Source organism: Phaenicophaeus curvirostris, chromosome 2, assembly GCF_032191515.1.
Source record: "Phaenicophaeus curvirostris isolate KB17595 chromosome 2, BPBGC_Pcur_1.0, whole genome shotgun sequence".
Taxonomy (NCBI): domain Eukaryota; kingdom Metazoa; phylum Chordata; class Aves; order Cuculiformes; family Cuculidae; genus Phaenicophaeus; species Phaenicophaeus curvirostris.
Window position 1 is genome coordinate 5,324,163 of NC_091393.1, and position 18,785 is coordinate 5,342,947.

An 18,785-nucleotide genomic window follows, 5' to 3' on the forward strand; every position below is an offset into this window, starting at 1 on the left:
ACAGTTGCAAATAGCTGAACAGTTTTGAATTTTTTTATGGTCTGATTCTAGGTTTGATTTGCAACATAATTTTTGATTGCATTCCTCTGTGAATCTTCTTATTCACATTTGGGGTTTTCCTGTTTCTTTTTTTTTTTTATTATCAGCATTGGTAAAACCTGTAATCTAAAAAAGGGGGAAACAGTAGGTGTAAAGAATCAGGAAGGATGAATGTAAAGATTAAGAATTAATGGCTTTTGTGATTCTTTCACAAATGGATACGTCATGGAGTTCAACAAGGCCAAGTGCAAGGTCTTGCACCAGGGTTGGGGCAATCCCAAGCATATTTAAAGACTGGGGAGTGGGACTTGAGAGCAGCCCTGAAGAGAAGGACTTGGGGTTGCTGGTGGATGGGAAGCTCAACATAAGCAAGCAGTGTGCTTTTGCACCTCAGAAAGCCAACCGTATCCTGGGCTTCATCAAAAGAAGTGTGATGAGTAGGTCAAAGGACATGATTTTCCTCCTCTACTCTGCTCTCATGAGACCCCACTTGGAGTGCTGCATTCTGTTCTGGAGTTCTCAGCACAGGAAGAACACGGATCTGTTAGAGCAAATCTAGAGGGTAGCCACAAAGATGATCAGAGAGCTGGAGCACCTCCATACGAGGACAGGCTGAGAAAGTTGGGGTTGTTTAGCCTAGACAAGAGAAGGCTCCTGGGAGACCTTACGACAACCTTCCAGTACTTAAACGTAGCCTACAGGAAAGATGAGGAAGGGCTTTTTATCAGGCAGTAACAGTTTTAAACTGAAAGAGAGTAGAATTAGGTTAGATATTAGGAAGGAATTTTTAACTGTGAGGGTGAAGAGGCACTGGAACAGGTCGCTCAAAGAAGTTGGGGAAACCCTGTCCCTGGAGGTGTTCATGGCCGGGTTTGATAAGGCTTTGAGAAACCTTATCTAGTGAAAGTTGTCCCTGCCCATGGCAGGGGGTTGGAACTAGATGATCTATGTATGTATTATGTCAATTGAAAGAGGAAGGTCAAAGAGAACGTACCCCCCCTGATGGTTGGGAATGGTGACCTCATATCAACAAAGAAGGAGAAGGCTGAGGTACTCCACTTTTTTGCCTTAGTCTTAACTGATAACGGCTCTCCTCACCCCTCCTGGGTCATGAGATGGCAAGACAGTGACCAGGGGGATAAGCCCCCTCCCACAGTAGAGGAGGATCAGGTTTGAGACCACCTGAGGAACCCGAAGTCTATGGGACCTGATGAGATGCATCCCAGAGCCCTGAGGGAATTGGCAGATGTGGTTGCCAACCTCAGGAGGTTCAACAAGGCCAAGTGCAAGGTCCTACACTGGGGTTGGGGCAACCCCCGATTTCAGTACATGATAGGGGATGATGTGATTGAGAGATGCCCTGCAGAGAAGGACTTGGGGATGCTGGTCGATCAGAAGCTTGACATGAGCTCACAGTGTGTGCTCACAGCCCAGAAGGCCAACTGCATCCTGGGCTGCATCAAAAGAAGCATGGCCAGCAGGTCAAGGGAGGTGATTCTGCCCCTCTATTCCTCTCTTGGGATTCCTCATCTGGAGTCCTGTGTCCAGTTCTGGAATCCTCAATATAAGAAAGATATGGAGCTGTTGGAATGGGTCCAGAGGAGGGCTACAAAGATGATCCGAGGGCTAGAGCACCTTCCCTATGAGGACAGGCTGAGAGAGTTGGGCTTGTTCAGCCTGGAGAAAAGAAGGCTCCAAGGAGATCTTATAGTGACCTTCCAGTACCTGAAAGGAGCCTACAAGAAAGCTGGGGAGGGACAATTCATGAAGGCTTGTGGTGATAGGGCAAGGGGGAATGGATATAAACTGGAGAGGGGCAGATTTAGGCTTGATACAAGGAAGAATTTCTTCACCATGAGTGTGGTGGGACACTGGAACAGGTTGCCTAGGGAAGTTGTGGACACCATCCCTGGTGGTGTTCAAGGCCAAATTGGATGGGGCCTCGGGTAACCAGATCTATTGGGATGTCCCTGCCCATGGCAGGGAGGTTGGAACTGGATGATCTAAGGTCCCCTCCAACTGAAACTACTCTGTGATAACCCATCTTCTTTCAAAATGCTTGTAAAATATATTCCAAGGGATTTTTCTAAGCAGATTTTATAAAGGAATTACTCTACAAAATTAATTGGAATTAATTTGTAAGGAATAATTGCCCTAATAAAGTCCTTTTAACTGCTATTCTTTATTTCAGTTCAGTTCAGAAGCTAAACTACAAAACAATCAGATCACCAGGTCAGTCTCCCATTTACTTCCTTCCAATTCAAATGAATGCAGTTCTTCCTCAGGCTGAAGGTAACATTCATAGTCCTAAATACATACTGCATGCCCACACATAACTCTTCTTCAATTAGATTTTCAGAAAATATAATTGCTTGGTACCATCAATTGTACTGATGAGAACCATAGCAATTACAATTGGCAGAAGCAGGTCTGTGAAAGGTTTTATGCTATTTTTAAATGGTTTCTATATAACTAGTGGCATGCAGTTTGGAAAATCCTTTCTTACTTGATTGTACTTTGTGCATTTGTACTTTTATTTCTCAGAGAGGGTAATTATTGGTCAAGTGCTGTGTGATAAATGACTACACATGGAAAAATCTTTACCCATGGTAGTCTCAAGTTGCTGTGTATCACTGATACATGCAGTTTGAAAGAAGCCTTTGAGAACACGCAGCTGAAATGTGGGTGACTAGGTAAATTATTTACTTCCATCCATCAGAATCATAAAGAATGGTGGACCCCATGGATGTAAGTCAGTTCTTCAACATAATGAGTAAAATTCCTTACAAAAGCAATATAACAGTTCAGCAAGAACAAAACCTAATTATTCTCAGTTTTCATAATATGGATTACAAAATAATATCACTAAACATATATAGTTTACACTATATGTTACAATATTTCCATATTTAATAACCATGAAGGGACTAAGGAAAATCATAGTATGACTAAAGGCATGTCAAAGACAAAGATGAAAGTGTTTGGAGATGCACAGTCTGATGAGTCATCTTTTAGATTCTTAAACATAACTTTTCACTCTCCTTTTCAACTTCTGTTTTTTCAAGCACATTCACATTTTTATGTATTTGCTCTTCAGACATTGCAGAATTGTCTGATGGAATAAAAGAGAAATGTCATCTTCCAGAAAGTGAAATTTCAGTGTCAATTTATTAATTATTTTCCTTCTTCCTTTTGTTAAATTTCATGAGTGCAAATTAAAAGGTGAGGAATTTTTTTTTTAATTGCCTCACTTTCAAATCTTTAATCTGCATGTGATGAACTGAAAATCAGTTCTTTGTTTACCCTTATCTGCAAGGACAGGAACTTAAATTTTTTTAAGTCTGCATTTGTAAATTGGAACAAACAGTTCTGTCCTCAGTTTTATTTTATAACTGCATTTCGTATTTGTCAAAAAAAAACATAACTAAGAAAAAACAAAGAGACAAAGGGAATACCCCACCTGTTTTGAAAGTAAGGCCATTATGAGCCCGATATGGTAATCATTATCTTCAGGGTTATGAAATGCACTGAGCATATGGCAATTTACATTTACTTAATTACATGTAGACTTAATTAATTGGTAGGTTTACCTGTGCATTTACTAACATTTGCTCTCCTTTTTTTTTAAAAAAAGCACGTTAAGTGTTAGCATTAGAGCACAACAGAAATATGTTCTTTGATAGGAAAAAACATATCACAAAATCCTCATAATGCATGTTTCTTACTACCACATATATTTCTAAAAATTCAAAGGAGCAGCTTAAGAGACCTGTATAATTTACCAACTGGTGGATGTTTATGGAAGGAGTTTCAAGGACCAGGCATTTTCTAAACTGTCACACTTAAATGCCTGAATATAAGTATTATAAAATTGGATTGGGGTAAAATATCCAGAACATAGGCTGTTACTGTTAATGTACTTTAGCAGAAATAAAAGATGATTCTCCAAAAGGTTAAAAAAACAACCAACATTAAGTATGCCTAAACTCATGGGAGTTTTCTATAAAGGTGGCAACCTTTCCTATAAAAAGAGCTTATATATTTGTACCAATTTCACTAGTTACAACTTAATGAAACCAGAGTAACAGAGTATATTTAAGGATCGCTAAACAGGATAATTCCCTACATGCTCATTAACAGATCATTCCTTGCTTTTTTTTTAGAGTGAAATAATAATGAAGCCATCTTTTTTCCAGCAGCATTTCCAGTGAACCCCAAATAAGATTTTATTCTGCTTTATTCAGTCGTAAAAAGCTTATAAACTTCACCTGAAAGCATGCTGCCATCGTACATGATTTGCCTTTACTACTGTCCTATATCAACCTGGTTTTCAATCTTTTCTTCTTTAGTTTTCATAATTTTATACAGTCTTATTATTGTATATATGAATATACAGTATTTAGTAAAATGGGGTCCAAATGGTAGCACATGGTTCATTCTAGATAAAAAGAGAAGTAATACCAGTAACATGACAAAGCCCTCACTTGAAGCTGCCAATTCATATTTTCCCTGGAAAAGGTGAGCTGTATTGACTTTAATAATGTGAAAGATGCATTGTATTAGTAAACACTCACCATGGACAACTATACACAATTAATTTACCAACCAATTAAAATACTTGGAGATTTTCCAACTCTTTGACCTGCAGACCCAACCAGTGACAGAGTTGTCCTGGCTCTCTCAACGAAGCAGATCTGCGTAACAATACTTCACATGTAAGGCAACTGAAATACTTCAATTTTAATAACATCCAATCTGCCTGTCAAATCAAATTATTGCCTTGGTGACAAGTAATAAGGAGAGCTTGGACACACTGTGAGTCAGGAGTAATAATTGATCTCTTGAATACTTTCTCCCATGCTATGAACCTTGTGCTTCAAAGGAGCATATCCCAGCTATACTTCAGAAAGCTCAGGCACAGTCACTTCAAAGGCTGGTGATGGCAAGATAGTCATGCTATAAGAAAGACCAATTCATACCAGTTTCCTCAGAATTCCACACCAATATATTTTATTAATGTAATTAGATAACATGCTTTATGATGCAAATGTGTAAATGAATTTGTATTTAGGTTAATAACAGTTTGGATGCAGTCTCACTTTCAAGAGAATAGACTTTCCTTCAAATAGCCCAAATCAGAAATGTTCATGTCATTTTTGACCCTCCCAAAAAAACTCACTTCTGTTTTCATGATTGAAATAATCATTTGATTTTAAAATCTTTTCTATAAGATAGCATAGATGTTTGAATATGTTTTTTTTATACGTCCATTTCATGTCTAAGCTTCAGAAAAAAAAATCAGTCACTATACTTTTTTTTTCACATTTTCTTTCATAAGTTGTTTCCTTTCCTGAAATTTTTAAGCACTCATAATGTGATTTGTAATTTTCTTCTATAAATTACATCTCTTCCTAGACATGAATGTGAAAGACCAAGAAATTAGTATTCGTTATTACTGAGCTGTTTCTTTCCATCACAGAAGGAGAAAGACACATTGTTTGCCAAAATCCAACATAAAAAAAAAATAGTTTAAATGTGAGCCTTATAGTAAGGGAAAGGCTGGACAATTTGTGAAAAAAAATCTTCCTAGGGGAACTACTTCTTTGCTGGTCTTTATCACAGAATGGAGTAGGTTTTGAACAACAACCTTACGTATTCACTCCTGTCCTTCCCAAACAAAAATTAGTCTGAAAGCAATTATTTTTTTTAATAGTTAAAGAATAAGATGAACCTTAAAAATGCTGTGAAATCAAGAGGAATTTATGGTGGAATATAATGTGGTGCAGTAATCTTTAGGCAGGATTACACATCAAATAAGAAAAGATATTTTTCTACCTAAATAACAAAAGATATTTTTCTACCTAAATAACAAAACAGACATCCACTCTCATCTCTGTCACCTCTAATGTGCACAGTGGACCATTCATAAGTAAAGCAGTCCAGATTGTTCTTATGCTAAATAAAACAGTAATCTAAAGTGATAATTTATATCAACAACTATATTTAGATATAATAAAAAGGAAAGAGTAAGATTTACAAATCAAGTGAGGGTTCTGAAGTAGGACTATGGAGGAAAAAAAAATGCTGTTGCTGACACAATCCCACAACACTTACCAACTCAAAAGGCACCATCAACTGGCATACATATGCAAACAAGTTCAAAAGATATGACATTGCTAATACGGAACTAGTTTACTCCACAAATACAGTGTGTCCCCTGTTGTGAAGAAAGGAGATATGTCCAACATATTAAAGTTACACTGAACAAAGAAAGGGATTTTAGGAAAAATCCCAATTTTTATAAAAGTACAATGCTAAAACATCCTCTCCACAGCACCAATGACTAACAATGAAAGCAGTATAGCCTTGATACTCAACTGCACCCTCAATTTGATATTGAAAAAAATGCAGAAGAAGAAGGAATCAGTGTTATGCACTGAGAATTACATTAATTTCTGATGAAGGTAATTATCAGCAGTCCAATAATCATGACTTTCATAACCAGCTTCAGTCATTTCATAATATACAAATCTGCAACTTGGTTACAAGTCTGGTACCCCGCCATACAAACAGAAATAACTGCAGTTTGTTCTGCTGAATTAAAGATTGCTACGAACAGTAATAAATACTGTGCTTAAGGAGATGTACTGAAAGATCAGCTGATAGTGCACATCAATGAAACATCACTAGGAAACATTTTATGGGCAGACAGACAAAAAGAAATTTTAGATTTCAAAATATCATCCTATTGGAATAGTCAGAAAACTGACTTATTTTACTAAATAAATGATGAGAAATTCATATACCTGTATTCAGTAATTTTAGAACACTTCAAATGCTTTTACACTGAATTTGCAATTTTTACTACAAATTAGCTAATATTTATTATCAAAAGTTTTTTAAAGCTACACTTCAGAAAAACCTTTCACTTTTAAAAATTTCATTTGTCTAATAGCAAAAAATGTCATTTTTCAAATTGAATGATGGATCTTCTACTATTGACGCATACCATTGCCACTTCTAATTTCAAAGCATGAACTATCTGTACAGAAAAAAAAGAATTGATGGAGAATTCCAAATCAAGCTCTAATATCAACTCTTTTGAGGATGAGAATAAATTGTAATTGTATATCTCAATGTGTTAATACTGAACAATACTAAGACATAAAGAACTATCATTAATATTTTTCAATTAAAAATATACTCGTTCTGTGGTATTAATTTTTCCTTTTTTTATATCTCAATTTAGTAAAACAAACTTGAAAAATCAGTATTCTTACCAATTCTGTAGAAATTCTATGTCCGGTAACTTGTGCACACTTAACCTTTTGAAAGCATCCAGCTCAATTTTTTTATTTCTTTATATGACTTTTTTTCCCTTGTTTTTCCTCTTCTCTGAAGCATTACAGTTCTTTTGAAAAGAACAGTCAAACTGGAGAACATGCTTATTGTTAAGTTCCTTAATCACTACTTATCTGGATATTTATACAGCATAGGTCAAATAATAAGAAATTTTACAGAAACTATCATTGAAAATGAAGTCATCTAATGAATCAATTGGACCTACGTCTCTACACAGATGTTCAAGGAGTTCAAGTAGTTAGAGAGGCAGGACACACAGGAAATAATACCTGGGGTTTTTTTTATCTTGCTTTCTTGGGGTTTGTGAAATTGTTACTATTACATATTTTCAGGATTGTGCAGTTTTAGCATTTCTGATAGTCATATCTGATTTTTGGGTTTGTCCCAGCAAAACCATTGCTCCCATGAGTAACTCTCTTCCCCAGTTCCTTTCAAAGGTCAGTTTCTTGCTCACTGGTGACACTCGTTGCCTAGGTCAGGTGAGGTGTCTGACTGTTCAGACAGCACTTGCTGCTCAAGCAGCTTCATACTGATTTAGTTAATTTATTTTTAGGATAGTAAATTATTTAAAGGGAAGAAAGATTTGTTATATGCATGCTCAGTCTGACTGGGGTTGATCAAGGCCGTGTTATCAAAAATAGACTGCTTTCAAGGAAATCTTTTTTTAAATGGCATGACTCAAATTCACTGTTCAGAAAGTGTGGCTGACAAGGCTTTCCCTTTGCAAGAGCAATGATTTCATTCCACTATCACTAACAAGAAAAGGAAACATTTGCAGTTTTAAAATACAACATAAACTAATTGCAGGAAGATCATGTCAGACCAAACCAATAGCTTCCTTTTAATAAGATAACCAATATGCATGATGAAATATCTATCTGGATTTCAGCAAGGTACTTCATACAACACCACATGTGAAAAGGTTAGTTAAAGATGAAATTACATAGGGTAGCAGTGATGTGGAAATGTGAATAAGGAACTGGCTAGAGAAGAAATGGCAATAATCTGTTCTGATAGTTAAAACATCAGGCTGAAAGACAGTAAACAACTAGAGGCCAATTTTGGCACAAAAAGTATTTACAAATTGGGAATGAAAAAAATTGAATGTAAAAGTAAATAATTTTCTAAAAGATAGGTCAATAAAATTTTTCTATCAGAAAAAAGCAAAAAGTTCTAAGATGGAGTTTGCTTAGTTTACAATGCTAATACAAGAAACCCAGAGACAAAGAATGTTCTTGTTGGTCCTGAGTTTCAAAATTTCTTACCCCTTATATTTCTATAAAATTCTATTATCTTAACCATCATTTTATCACCACATTCTGTACGTAGCCCATGCTTTCTTAAGGTCCATTTTTTTTCCTGAATTACCTGATTTGAGCTACTCAAACTAATATTCTTTGAACTTATCACTCATTCCCTCACCCTCAGAAGCCCATTTAAGCCATTTTCAGTGAAAAAGTAATCAATGCATTTCTCCACTACCTCTAGCTTTGCTTTGTGCCTTTTCTCCTCCTCTTGTTCTTATTAGATGCCTTTCTCAACTCTTTCCTCATGCTTTTCTGTTTTTTCTTAATACTCATTTACACTTGTTAACACTGTTTTCCTTAGCAAATATGAGGAATGCCAATAGCAATGATTCATTCTTCTGCATGCATTACCTGCCAGATTCACAGTTCAACTTTGCTTTTAGAAATTATCTTGCCTAAACCACGGATATCAATACTACAGGTTTGGGAGAAATTATATAAATCAGAAATATATTTAAGTCTTTCTCCTTTGTCCTCACCAACTTGAAAATAAAATGCGCTAAAAATGTAGAGTAGCACAAAATTAGTGGGTAAATATCCTGGTATAGCTCTTCCCATTTACATATTCTGGGTTTATGTGAAGTTTATCATGCCTATTTCCGGAGTTACTGTATATGGGTAAGACATGTAGAATCAATTCTTAAACCAAATTTCTTTCCTGCTCTGTGTGCAGGTGTTCTGCAGGCAGCTGTGCTGCATGTGAACAAAAAATTAAAAAATATCTTTACATTTTAGGTGAATCTGTGATAAGCTTCGCTCTGCTGGAAATCACTCTCATATACATCATGCACAAGCCTTATAGGCCAAGAGACCAGTACCTAATAAAAAATTCAGAGTCACTGCACGTAACAGGTAATGAAGTGCTGGTTCTAGGCAGCAGCACAGGAACTTCAGGTGTTTATTTAATATTCACTAAGCATATTCCTAAATAGTCCACGCACATTTTAAAAAAATTTCTTTCACATAATTTTGCACTTTTTTAGATCCTATAAAAGACACTTGTTCAATAATATCAACTAAGTATCTGGGCCTGGGGAAAAGGTTTCATTTGCACAAAAGAATTAGAAAGACATTTAGTAGAAAATGACATGTCTTTGTCTACAGCATTCCAGTAAGATACTATAAGAACTTAGGCAAAGCAAGCTGTTTGCATTACTTACAATTTATTTGCAAAAATGAATTTGAATTATCAATTTAAACATATTTAAAGCCTAAATCACCCAGACAGGAACAAACAAACAGGCTAGCATGTAACATACATTCATTAAAAATATATTTTAGTTAGTAAGCTTTTGAATTAGTAAAATAACATATATTAGTAAAATAAAGCATGCCTCTTGTTTTAAACAACTAATTTTTTTTCTCTTTCTTCATCTCTAAAGTCACTTAGTATCTGCACATTTTTGCCACCCAGCTTGTGTATATTGTCAGCTTCTAATGGATTGGTAAGTAGAGAAAGTTAAAATATAAGGGGAGAAAGAAGTAAAATTATGTAATAGGAAAACTATACTATGAAAGAAATTGAGGTACATTGAGATTATCAGCTCTCAAGGCCAATAAAATCTTAAGGCATTGTTCAAAATTTAAAGAGCCTTAAAAATGGTCATTCACTTTTATAAAAAAATACACTGCTTTGGCTTATAAAAAGAGATAGATCATGAAGATTTTAAATAAAATAGCTTGCTGACAGAATTATTTTAATGTTGAAAAATAGTATATAAATACGTAGGCTGAATCTGACACTCTTAACTCCACGAGGACAGTCTCTTCTTTAGTAGGAAAGCCTATAACATCAGCAAGCCTGCGTACAATGTGGCAGAACTTAGCTCTAAAATATCTTTAGAACAATGTGTAGTGTACACGTTTCTCCATAAGCCACACTAAAATGTACAGCAGAATTAGGCTGAGGCATAATTCTGTTCCACTCAAACAAAACCTGGAGATCCTGGAACTATCTGCCTCCCCGCAGGACACACTGAACCTTCTCATTGGTTTTTTGCCTTCTTTTATAAGGGAACCTTGTGGCTGATGTATACTTCAGGCCTCCTGATCAAGGGGAGCCTACTAATGAAGCCTTCTTCCTCCAGCTACAGGATGCTTCATGACTACAAGATCTCATCTTGCTGGGGGACTTCAAGGCACCCTGACATCTGCTGGAAAAGTAGCATAGTACGCTGTTGGCAATCCAGGAGACTTCTAGAGTGCATCAAAGATAACTCTTTAACCCAGGTAATAGACACCCTTACCCCAAAGGATGCAGTAATGGACCTCGTGGTCACCAATACAAATTAGCCCATCAGTGGTGTCAAGATAAGAGGCAGCCTGGGTTGCAGTGATCATGCATTGTTGGAGTTCATGGCCCTGAGGGATATGGGACAGGCAAGGAATATAGTCAGGAGTCTAAACTCCAGGACAGCAAAATTACAGCTCTTCAAGGAGTTAATCAATAGGACCTTCTGGGAAAAGGTCCTCAGGGATGAGGGAGCATAACAGAGCTGGCAAATATTTAAGGATTCTTTCCATAAAGCACAAGAGGGCTCAGGCCCCAGTTGCAGGAATCCAGGCAGGGAAGGGAAAAGACCAGTGTGGCTGACTTGAGACCTGCAGGTCAAACTGAAGTCCAAGAGACAACTGCACAGGCAGTGCAAGCAGGGACAGAAAACCTCAGAAGAGTATAGGGATGCTGCCCAGTTGTGCAGGGATGGGGTCAGGAAGGCCAAGGCGCAGCTGGAGGTGAACTTGGCAAGGGAAGTGAAGAATAACAAGTAGGACTTCTATAGGTATGTCAACCAGAAAAAGAAGGTTAAAGAACATGTACCCCCACTGCTGGTTAAAAATGGTGACCTTGTATCAACAGACGAGGAGAAGGCTGAGGTACACAACAACCTTTTTGCCTCAGTCTTCACTGACAACCGCTCTCCTCACCCCTCCTGGATCAGTGGTCAACAAATGGGGACCAAGGAAGTAAAGCCCCTCCCATTGTAGGGTAAGATCAGATTCATGACCACCTGAGGAATCTGAACAATATCCTTCTCTCTACGGAGAGATATGGATTTGATGGGTGGACTGTTTAGTGGATAAGGAATTGGTTGGCTGGTAGCATTCAGAGAATAGTGGTCAATGGCTTAATGCCCAGATGGAGATCCATGACAAGTGGTGTCCCTTAGGGATCCATACTGGGACAAACACTGTTTAATATTTTCATTGATGTGCAGCCTCATTAAGCTAAGCGGTGCAGTTGTCACACCAGAAGGATGCGATATCATCCAGAGGGACTTGAAAAAGCTGGAGAAGTGAGCCTGAGTGAACCTCAAGAGATTCACAAGGCCAAATCCAAAGTCCTACAACTGGGCTGAAGCAATGTGAGGTTTCAATACAGGATGGGGGGTGATGTGTTTGAGAGCAGCCCCACGGAGAAGGACTTGGGAGATCTGATTGATGAGAAGCTTGACATGAGCTGGCAATGTGTGCTCATAGCCCAGAAGGCCAACTGTGTCCTGGGATGCATCAAAAGAAGCGTGGCCAGCAGGTTGAGGGAGGTTTCTCCCCCTCCACTCTGCTCACATGAGATTCTACCTGGAGCACAGCGTCCACTTCTGGAATCCTAAATATAAGAAGGATCTGGAACTGTTAGAACGGATCCAGAGGAAAGCCATGAAGGTGTTCAGAGGGCTGGAACAAATCTGCTATGAGGACAGGCTTAGAGAGTTGGGTTTGTTCAGTCTGGAGAGGAGAAGGCACCGAGGAGACCTTATAACAGCTCTCCAGTACCTGAAAGGGGGCTACAAGAGAACTGAGAAAGGACTTTTAGAAGGGCATGGAGTGATAGTACAGGGGGGAATGGCTTTTAATTAGGCATTAGAAAGAAATTCTTCACAATGAGGGTGGTGAGACACTGGAACAGGTTGTGGATGCCCCTCCCTGGAGATGTTCAATGTGAAGCTGGATGGTGCCTTGGGCAGCCAGATCTAATGCGAAGTGCGGGAAGGGGGTTGAAACTAGATGATCTTTAAAGTCCCATCCAACTGAAACTTTTCTACCATAAGCAATAAATTCAAGGAAATAATTATTTATGTGTGTGATGTGTAATACATGTCTGAAGAAATCTTGAGGGGAAGAAAACACTATAGCAAAGGAAGATAAAAGTAGAATTTCTTACAGTTAAATATATTCAGGCAACAGATCGACTGTTCTTAAACACTTTTATTACTTTCCAATGTCCAGTACTATCCCCCACTTCTTCTCAAGGGAAAGAGAAAGAATTGCATATTTTCATAAGAGGTAGAACCTCAAAAAACAGGTAATGGCCGCTTTGCTGCCAGATCATACAATTGTAGACTCTGAAAACTTAAGTTGAGCAATAATTTCATGGATATGGATTTTGAAAAATAGTGATGTTCCTCCACCTCACTATGGTATCTTTCCGTAGTAAGATAAACCTGATATACATGTATGTAAGATTCATACAGAAGAAATGCCATAGGGTAGAAAAGCAGGAGAAAAGGCAGCATCTCTATCAATAAGCAAACATGGGCCAGGCACAAGAAGTATGCCCAAACCAGTTCAGATGCAAGTAGAGCACTATTGTAAGTCTATTTTTGCATGCCTGTTTGAATTCTGTAAGCCTCCATAAATGCAGTTATCATTACCATTGTTGCCTTATCATTCTCAGTGATTGCTCTCTTTCAGTCAAGTACAAAGGCAGCCTGAATATAAATGTTTTGTCATAAAACTGCTATTCAAACAATAAAATGGGTTATAATAGTACTAAAAAAATCACCCCCAGGGCTGCAGCACAGACTGGTAGTATGCATATCGAGGCAGCATAAAGTAGTTCTAGTCACATACTCCTACCCATAGGACCTTTCCAATGCATCTGTACTTCATATCAGCGTGTCACCAAGAGTGATCCAGGTATAACCAGGTAGTCAAGACATACAGAAGATTTTAGAATCTCATTTAATAAGATGACCACAGTTTAATATTCTTGCATATTTGTATTGAATTTAGCTAATATCAACATATTTAGCTTAAGGATTTGTCTTTAATTTTTAAAAAAGAAAACTGCTTTGATTGTGTTTTCTGCCTTTATCCAAAAATGCTTTTGTTGGTCCCAGATCTAGCCATGTAGTGCTACCCAGGGGCCCACTGCAACATGGTTCAACACTGCCATCTTGCCAAACAGCCTCAAAAAAGCATTATGCAATACATCCCAGACCACCTTCTGCGCAGGCTTGAGTATTCTTTTCAAAATGTCTTAGAGGCTTCTCTATCCTTTTTTTTGTAGCATAGATACAAGAGAGGTAGGGTCAGGTCAGGCAGGGAAGGGTGAAAGAACATTTAACAAGCAAGGGACCACCAAAACAAAACAAACTAATTACTCCCATAGAGTGACAGGATGGTTATCTGATCCCCCACCCTTCATCCCCCCCACACCTGAAAAAAAGGAAAAAAGAAAAAAAAAAAAACACAGGTAGAATTTAAAACAAAAGGTTTATCAGCACCAGAAGCCCACTGCCCTGGGTAAATGTGCTTCCTTGCTACAATAAAGACAAATAAAGTACTAAAAAAGGATAAAGCAGGAGATTACAGACCTAGCTGTGGTTTGATAAATGGCACTCTACTCCACTCTGCTTATTGTGTACTTCATACCTCGCTCTTGAATATGGAAGAGAATTTTATTAAAGATTTAGCCACGGTGGTGGTGGTGACTGGCTCACAGTAATTTTCCTACAAAGTAGTTTAATCTATCACAGGGCAGACAGTGCACCTTCTTACCATGTATCATATCTGTCTATTGAGTAAGTGCTATCCAAATCCAATTTCTTTTCATTTTTGGAACCCGTGATGCATATTCAAGATACATTTTCTTTTTGTCTGTGGCCTAAATTAGGTGCTGTATAAAGAAAAAAAAAAAGTGAAGTAATAAAAAAGACTGGACTCTGGAGGCTACATTTCTCAGGGGGCATTTTTTTTTCTTTTTTTTTTTCCCCTGAAGGTTCAGTACAGTACTAATGATGCAAAACAATGTGCATGTATGGTTATCAGTGCACTCACGACACTGCCAGTGCACAGCCTTACCTCCAAATCCTGCCCCAGCTCTCACAGGTGAAATTCATAAAACCGCTGCAATAAAGACTTAACTTTCTTTAATAGTGGGATGCTTGTTTTCTGAATTTAATTAAAATAAGGATCAAATAATCACGCTTTATTTTACTGAATTACCTGAGGCTGGAAAAATTGTGGGTTTGGGCTACCAAAAATAGAGTCTAAGTACTTAGAAATTACAAAATGGTTCTTTTTTCCCCCACAGCCTAAGATACAGCTTCTAACAATTCCTTCCTTTTAACCATACATGATTCCATATGATTCAACAAGAATCTAAGAAATTAAGTACTTCTAGTGTCTGAGTACACTGTCTCAGTTCTGGTAAGTGTTTTCTCTCAGTCCATGGCTTTTGTTTTAGGGATTGGGGATTTTTCTATTTCCTTACTTCTGTGTGTCCACTAAGCATATTTGGCAAACTGAGAGAGAAATTTGAGATGTTTCATCCAAAGTTTATTTTTACATCTAAAGACATCTTTTTTTGGAAACTACCATTAATACAGAATATAGTAGTCCTCCCAGATCTCAGCATGAAGCACATCAAAGCATAAAATACACAGGTAGTTCTACAAACTTTCCAGGGGCAACTAAAGGTGATGGATTTGGTCCTTTGTGGTTTGTATCCTCAGTGCATCACAGCCTGATTACATTCCCTAAACCAGCACCTAAGATCAGTATATGCATTTCAAGGTGACAATCAGAATGTTTAATCTAACTACTTGTTTGAATTTATGCCTGCTACACTATGGGTGATTATCAGATGTTAAATTTACTATGCCATAAGAAAATAATTTTTATATACATGAGCAATTTTACCTACAGTAGCTTCCAAAGGGCAGTCTTGGAAATGTGAGAGTCTCAGTCTAGAAGAACTAGCCAATATTACCAATATTTGATCTTTTCCAGGTTGTATCAACAATAATCTTTCTATAAACTTTATCTTCCTTTATTTGACATAAGCAACAGGCTGTAACAGTTACATCCAACATGGTTTTTTTTCACTTGATATCCACTATATCACAGCTTTCTTTTGGACTCTCTGTCTTCTTATCACTTTATTTTTTCTTTAATAATTTAAGCATCGTTGTCCTAGTGCCATTAGATGTAACCCATTCAGGTCTAAGACTTCAACAACAGCAGAGATTACAAAAACTGGTATTCATGTACTCAGCACTAATGGTTTTCATTAGTCTCCACAAAAAAAGTGAGCATGACTAACAATGTCAGTCCATACTTTACCTTAGACAAGATTACTGGAAAAGCAAGTCAGGTTAAGATACTGTGAGTTTGCTGAGAGCTTATTACTCCCTAGAAGTTGTTCTCAAAGTCTTTCGTAATCAATTCTTTGTTTCTACAAGGATAACACATTCAGCATTGAAAGGTTTGTCAGATTTTTCACTTTATCATAGGATTTCTTCCCAGTTTCTATTAGAGATCATATTTTTCTCTACTGAACATTAAGCACTGTTAACAGACAGTTTGAATGAAAAAGCATATGGCTTAACCCTTTCATTTCCTACTATTTCAGTTTTTCCCCTAGTGTTGCTATTACAGAATCTCATTATTTCTTACTTGAGATGTAAATCGCTCTATGTCAAGTTACTTCCAAGCTGACAATTTAGTTATCTTTGACTGCAATGTCCACTACTGCTCCTGTGAAGGATATTCCCCTTCAAGTTCAAGTTCAGGTTGGATGGGGCCTTGGGCAGCCTGATCTAAAGGGATGTCCCTTCCCATGGCAGGCAGGTGGGAACTAGATGATCTTTAAGGTCCCTTCCAACCCTAACTATTCTATGAATCTATGTTTCTCTGAGGTAGAACTGGTATAGTGATGAGAGCCTGTAAGAGCTGAAAATCAACGGGAATTCAATTCTTGTGATTTTTTCCTCAAAATCAGGCTGTTTATGGAGTTTTTATGTTCACTGAGGTTACAGTTATGCTTCTTTTGGTCTTCTAATGCCTCTCTGCCTACTGCCCTTTTTGCAGCAATGCAGATCCTCCATTGTATCCACAGCATCAAGGCACTGTCTACTCTCACTGAGCAGCTTTCTAATATTACTTTATCCTTACCTACCTAAGGAAATGACTTTTTACATTTGAATTAGTCAGCACTAGATCTCCAAAGTTTTCTGTCCAAGGTCCCAGGCCCGTTTGGGCTTCAGAGGAAGGACTCAATTAGCTCCCCAATCTGCAATATTTAAATTTGCCATTAAATAACTCCCAAACACTCTCAGAGTTTCATCTTTGCTTAGAAAATGCTTAGAAAAAGTATCCGGTTTATATTTATACAGAATGGAACACTCTTCAAATTTCTGTAATGCAACTAGTTTTCTCAGTTGATTTAACCGAGAACTATTGAAAACATCAAGTGATTGTCATCCTATCAAAAGAAATAACACTACCACTTAATGTCTTTATTCTGAGGTATCTATTTCTTGCAGTTACTTACTGGAAGTGCTGTTTAAACCTTATTCTGTTGTCCTACAGATCTTCAGAGAATTTTTAATGGGTAGAGATTTAACAACTCTTTTTTTCTTTTCCATCAAGGATATTTCCTCTGTTACTTGTGCTATTTTATCTCATTTTAGTTGTGATATTACATTTTCTTGAGAAAACATTCTGATCTATGGAGTTTGACAGAGGCCTTTATTATTATTATCTGAGCTGCAGTTGTTCTTTACAATGCATTGCTAGGTACTACACACTGTACTAATGAAGAACAATTTTCCATGGGCTTTCACAGCTACATTTTCCCAGACACAGGACCAAATCTTGTAGATTATAGTACAGACAAGATGACCAAAAAAGGACCTTACACAATCACTGTCAATAAGGATGTTGTCCAGATAAGCAACAATATAAGCAAAGGTGAGCAAGACTAGACTTAAAGCTCTGCTTACATGAAATGTCATATATAGCACCAAGGAAGCAGGTTGCTCAGCTTTTGTTCTAGAAGGAGAAACATAACGGAAGCATGCCACTAACCTGGAGAAGAGGATATTGGACATCTGAAGAAGATGCTTTGAAAATTAAGAGCAACAGATATCTAAGATAAGAACTAAATATATGAGCATTCTGACTTTCATGTTAAACAGCCTGGCCCATGTAATTATAAGTGTGAAAAAAGAAACTGAAGAGAGAATAAGTCCAGGACCCTCTCAGGGCAATCCAAAAGTTTTGAAAATCTGTCACTTTGTATACGAGAAAAATGCAATCATACATGAAGAAGGTCTATCAGCTTAGACATACGCAGAAATAAGCTTGCTGTAGGAACAAAATTATAGGAATGTTGCATGTCAGAAATACTGACAGTAAGAATGGAGGAAAGAAATTGCAAGATATTTGTTAGAATTAGATATACCTTTACTTGCCATCACATTCAGAATGTTACATTCATAAAAACTTAGGATAATATCCAACAACAACAAAAAAGTTTAAATAGAAAAAATAGAAATCAATAATACAGTAAAGAAAAGCTTTATGCTAGTTTAGAGTAGCTTGCAAACAGAATGACCAGAAAAACTAAGTAGAATTATCTTTTTTAATAATTTTGATTAATAGGAAATACTTGAAAATGTCTTTTAAAATTGTATTGATTTTCCCACCTACCACAGAAAAATCTCTAATTTTGGTACAAGGATCAATGAATATGCCAGTTACATCCAGATAACTGTTGTCACACTGTCCTTTCCCTTTCAGCTACTTTTGTCAAGGTTTACATCTTGTCACGTGCATAGTAAGCACATACTTCTTCAGCATCCCTCCAGGATTTGGTTCTCAGTCTGGACCAGAAAAACTGAGTAAGCCAAGCAAGACCCTCAGCATGCAGAGTGTGCTGCCTTGAGGTAGGGAGGGTCTACACTGCTCTTGAAACTGGATACCTCAAATTTTCAGTTAATGTTTGGAGTGTTCAGTAACCAAAGGCTGAACATAATTAAAGAAATATAAACCAGTCATTAAACATCAGCTGTC

At 37.3% G+C, this 18,785-nt stretch overlaps 1 long non-coding RNA gene across 2 annotated transcripts in view; it reads right to left on the reverse strand.

Moving 5' to 3' along the window:
• LOC138717413 (uncharacterized) overlaps positions 1-18,785 on the reverse strand; it is a 148,948-nt gene that overhangs the window by 62,681 nt on the left and 67,482 nt on the right. For both annotated transcript variants that reach the window (XR_011336850.1, XR_011336849.1), the window contains exon 3: positions 9,437-9,526. This is a non-coding gene — a long non-coding RNA (uncharacterized lncRNA). The remainder of the gene's footprint in view (positions 1-9,436; positions 9,527-18,785) is intronic.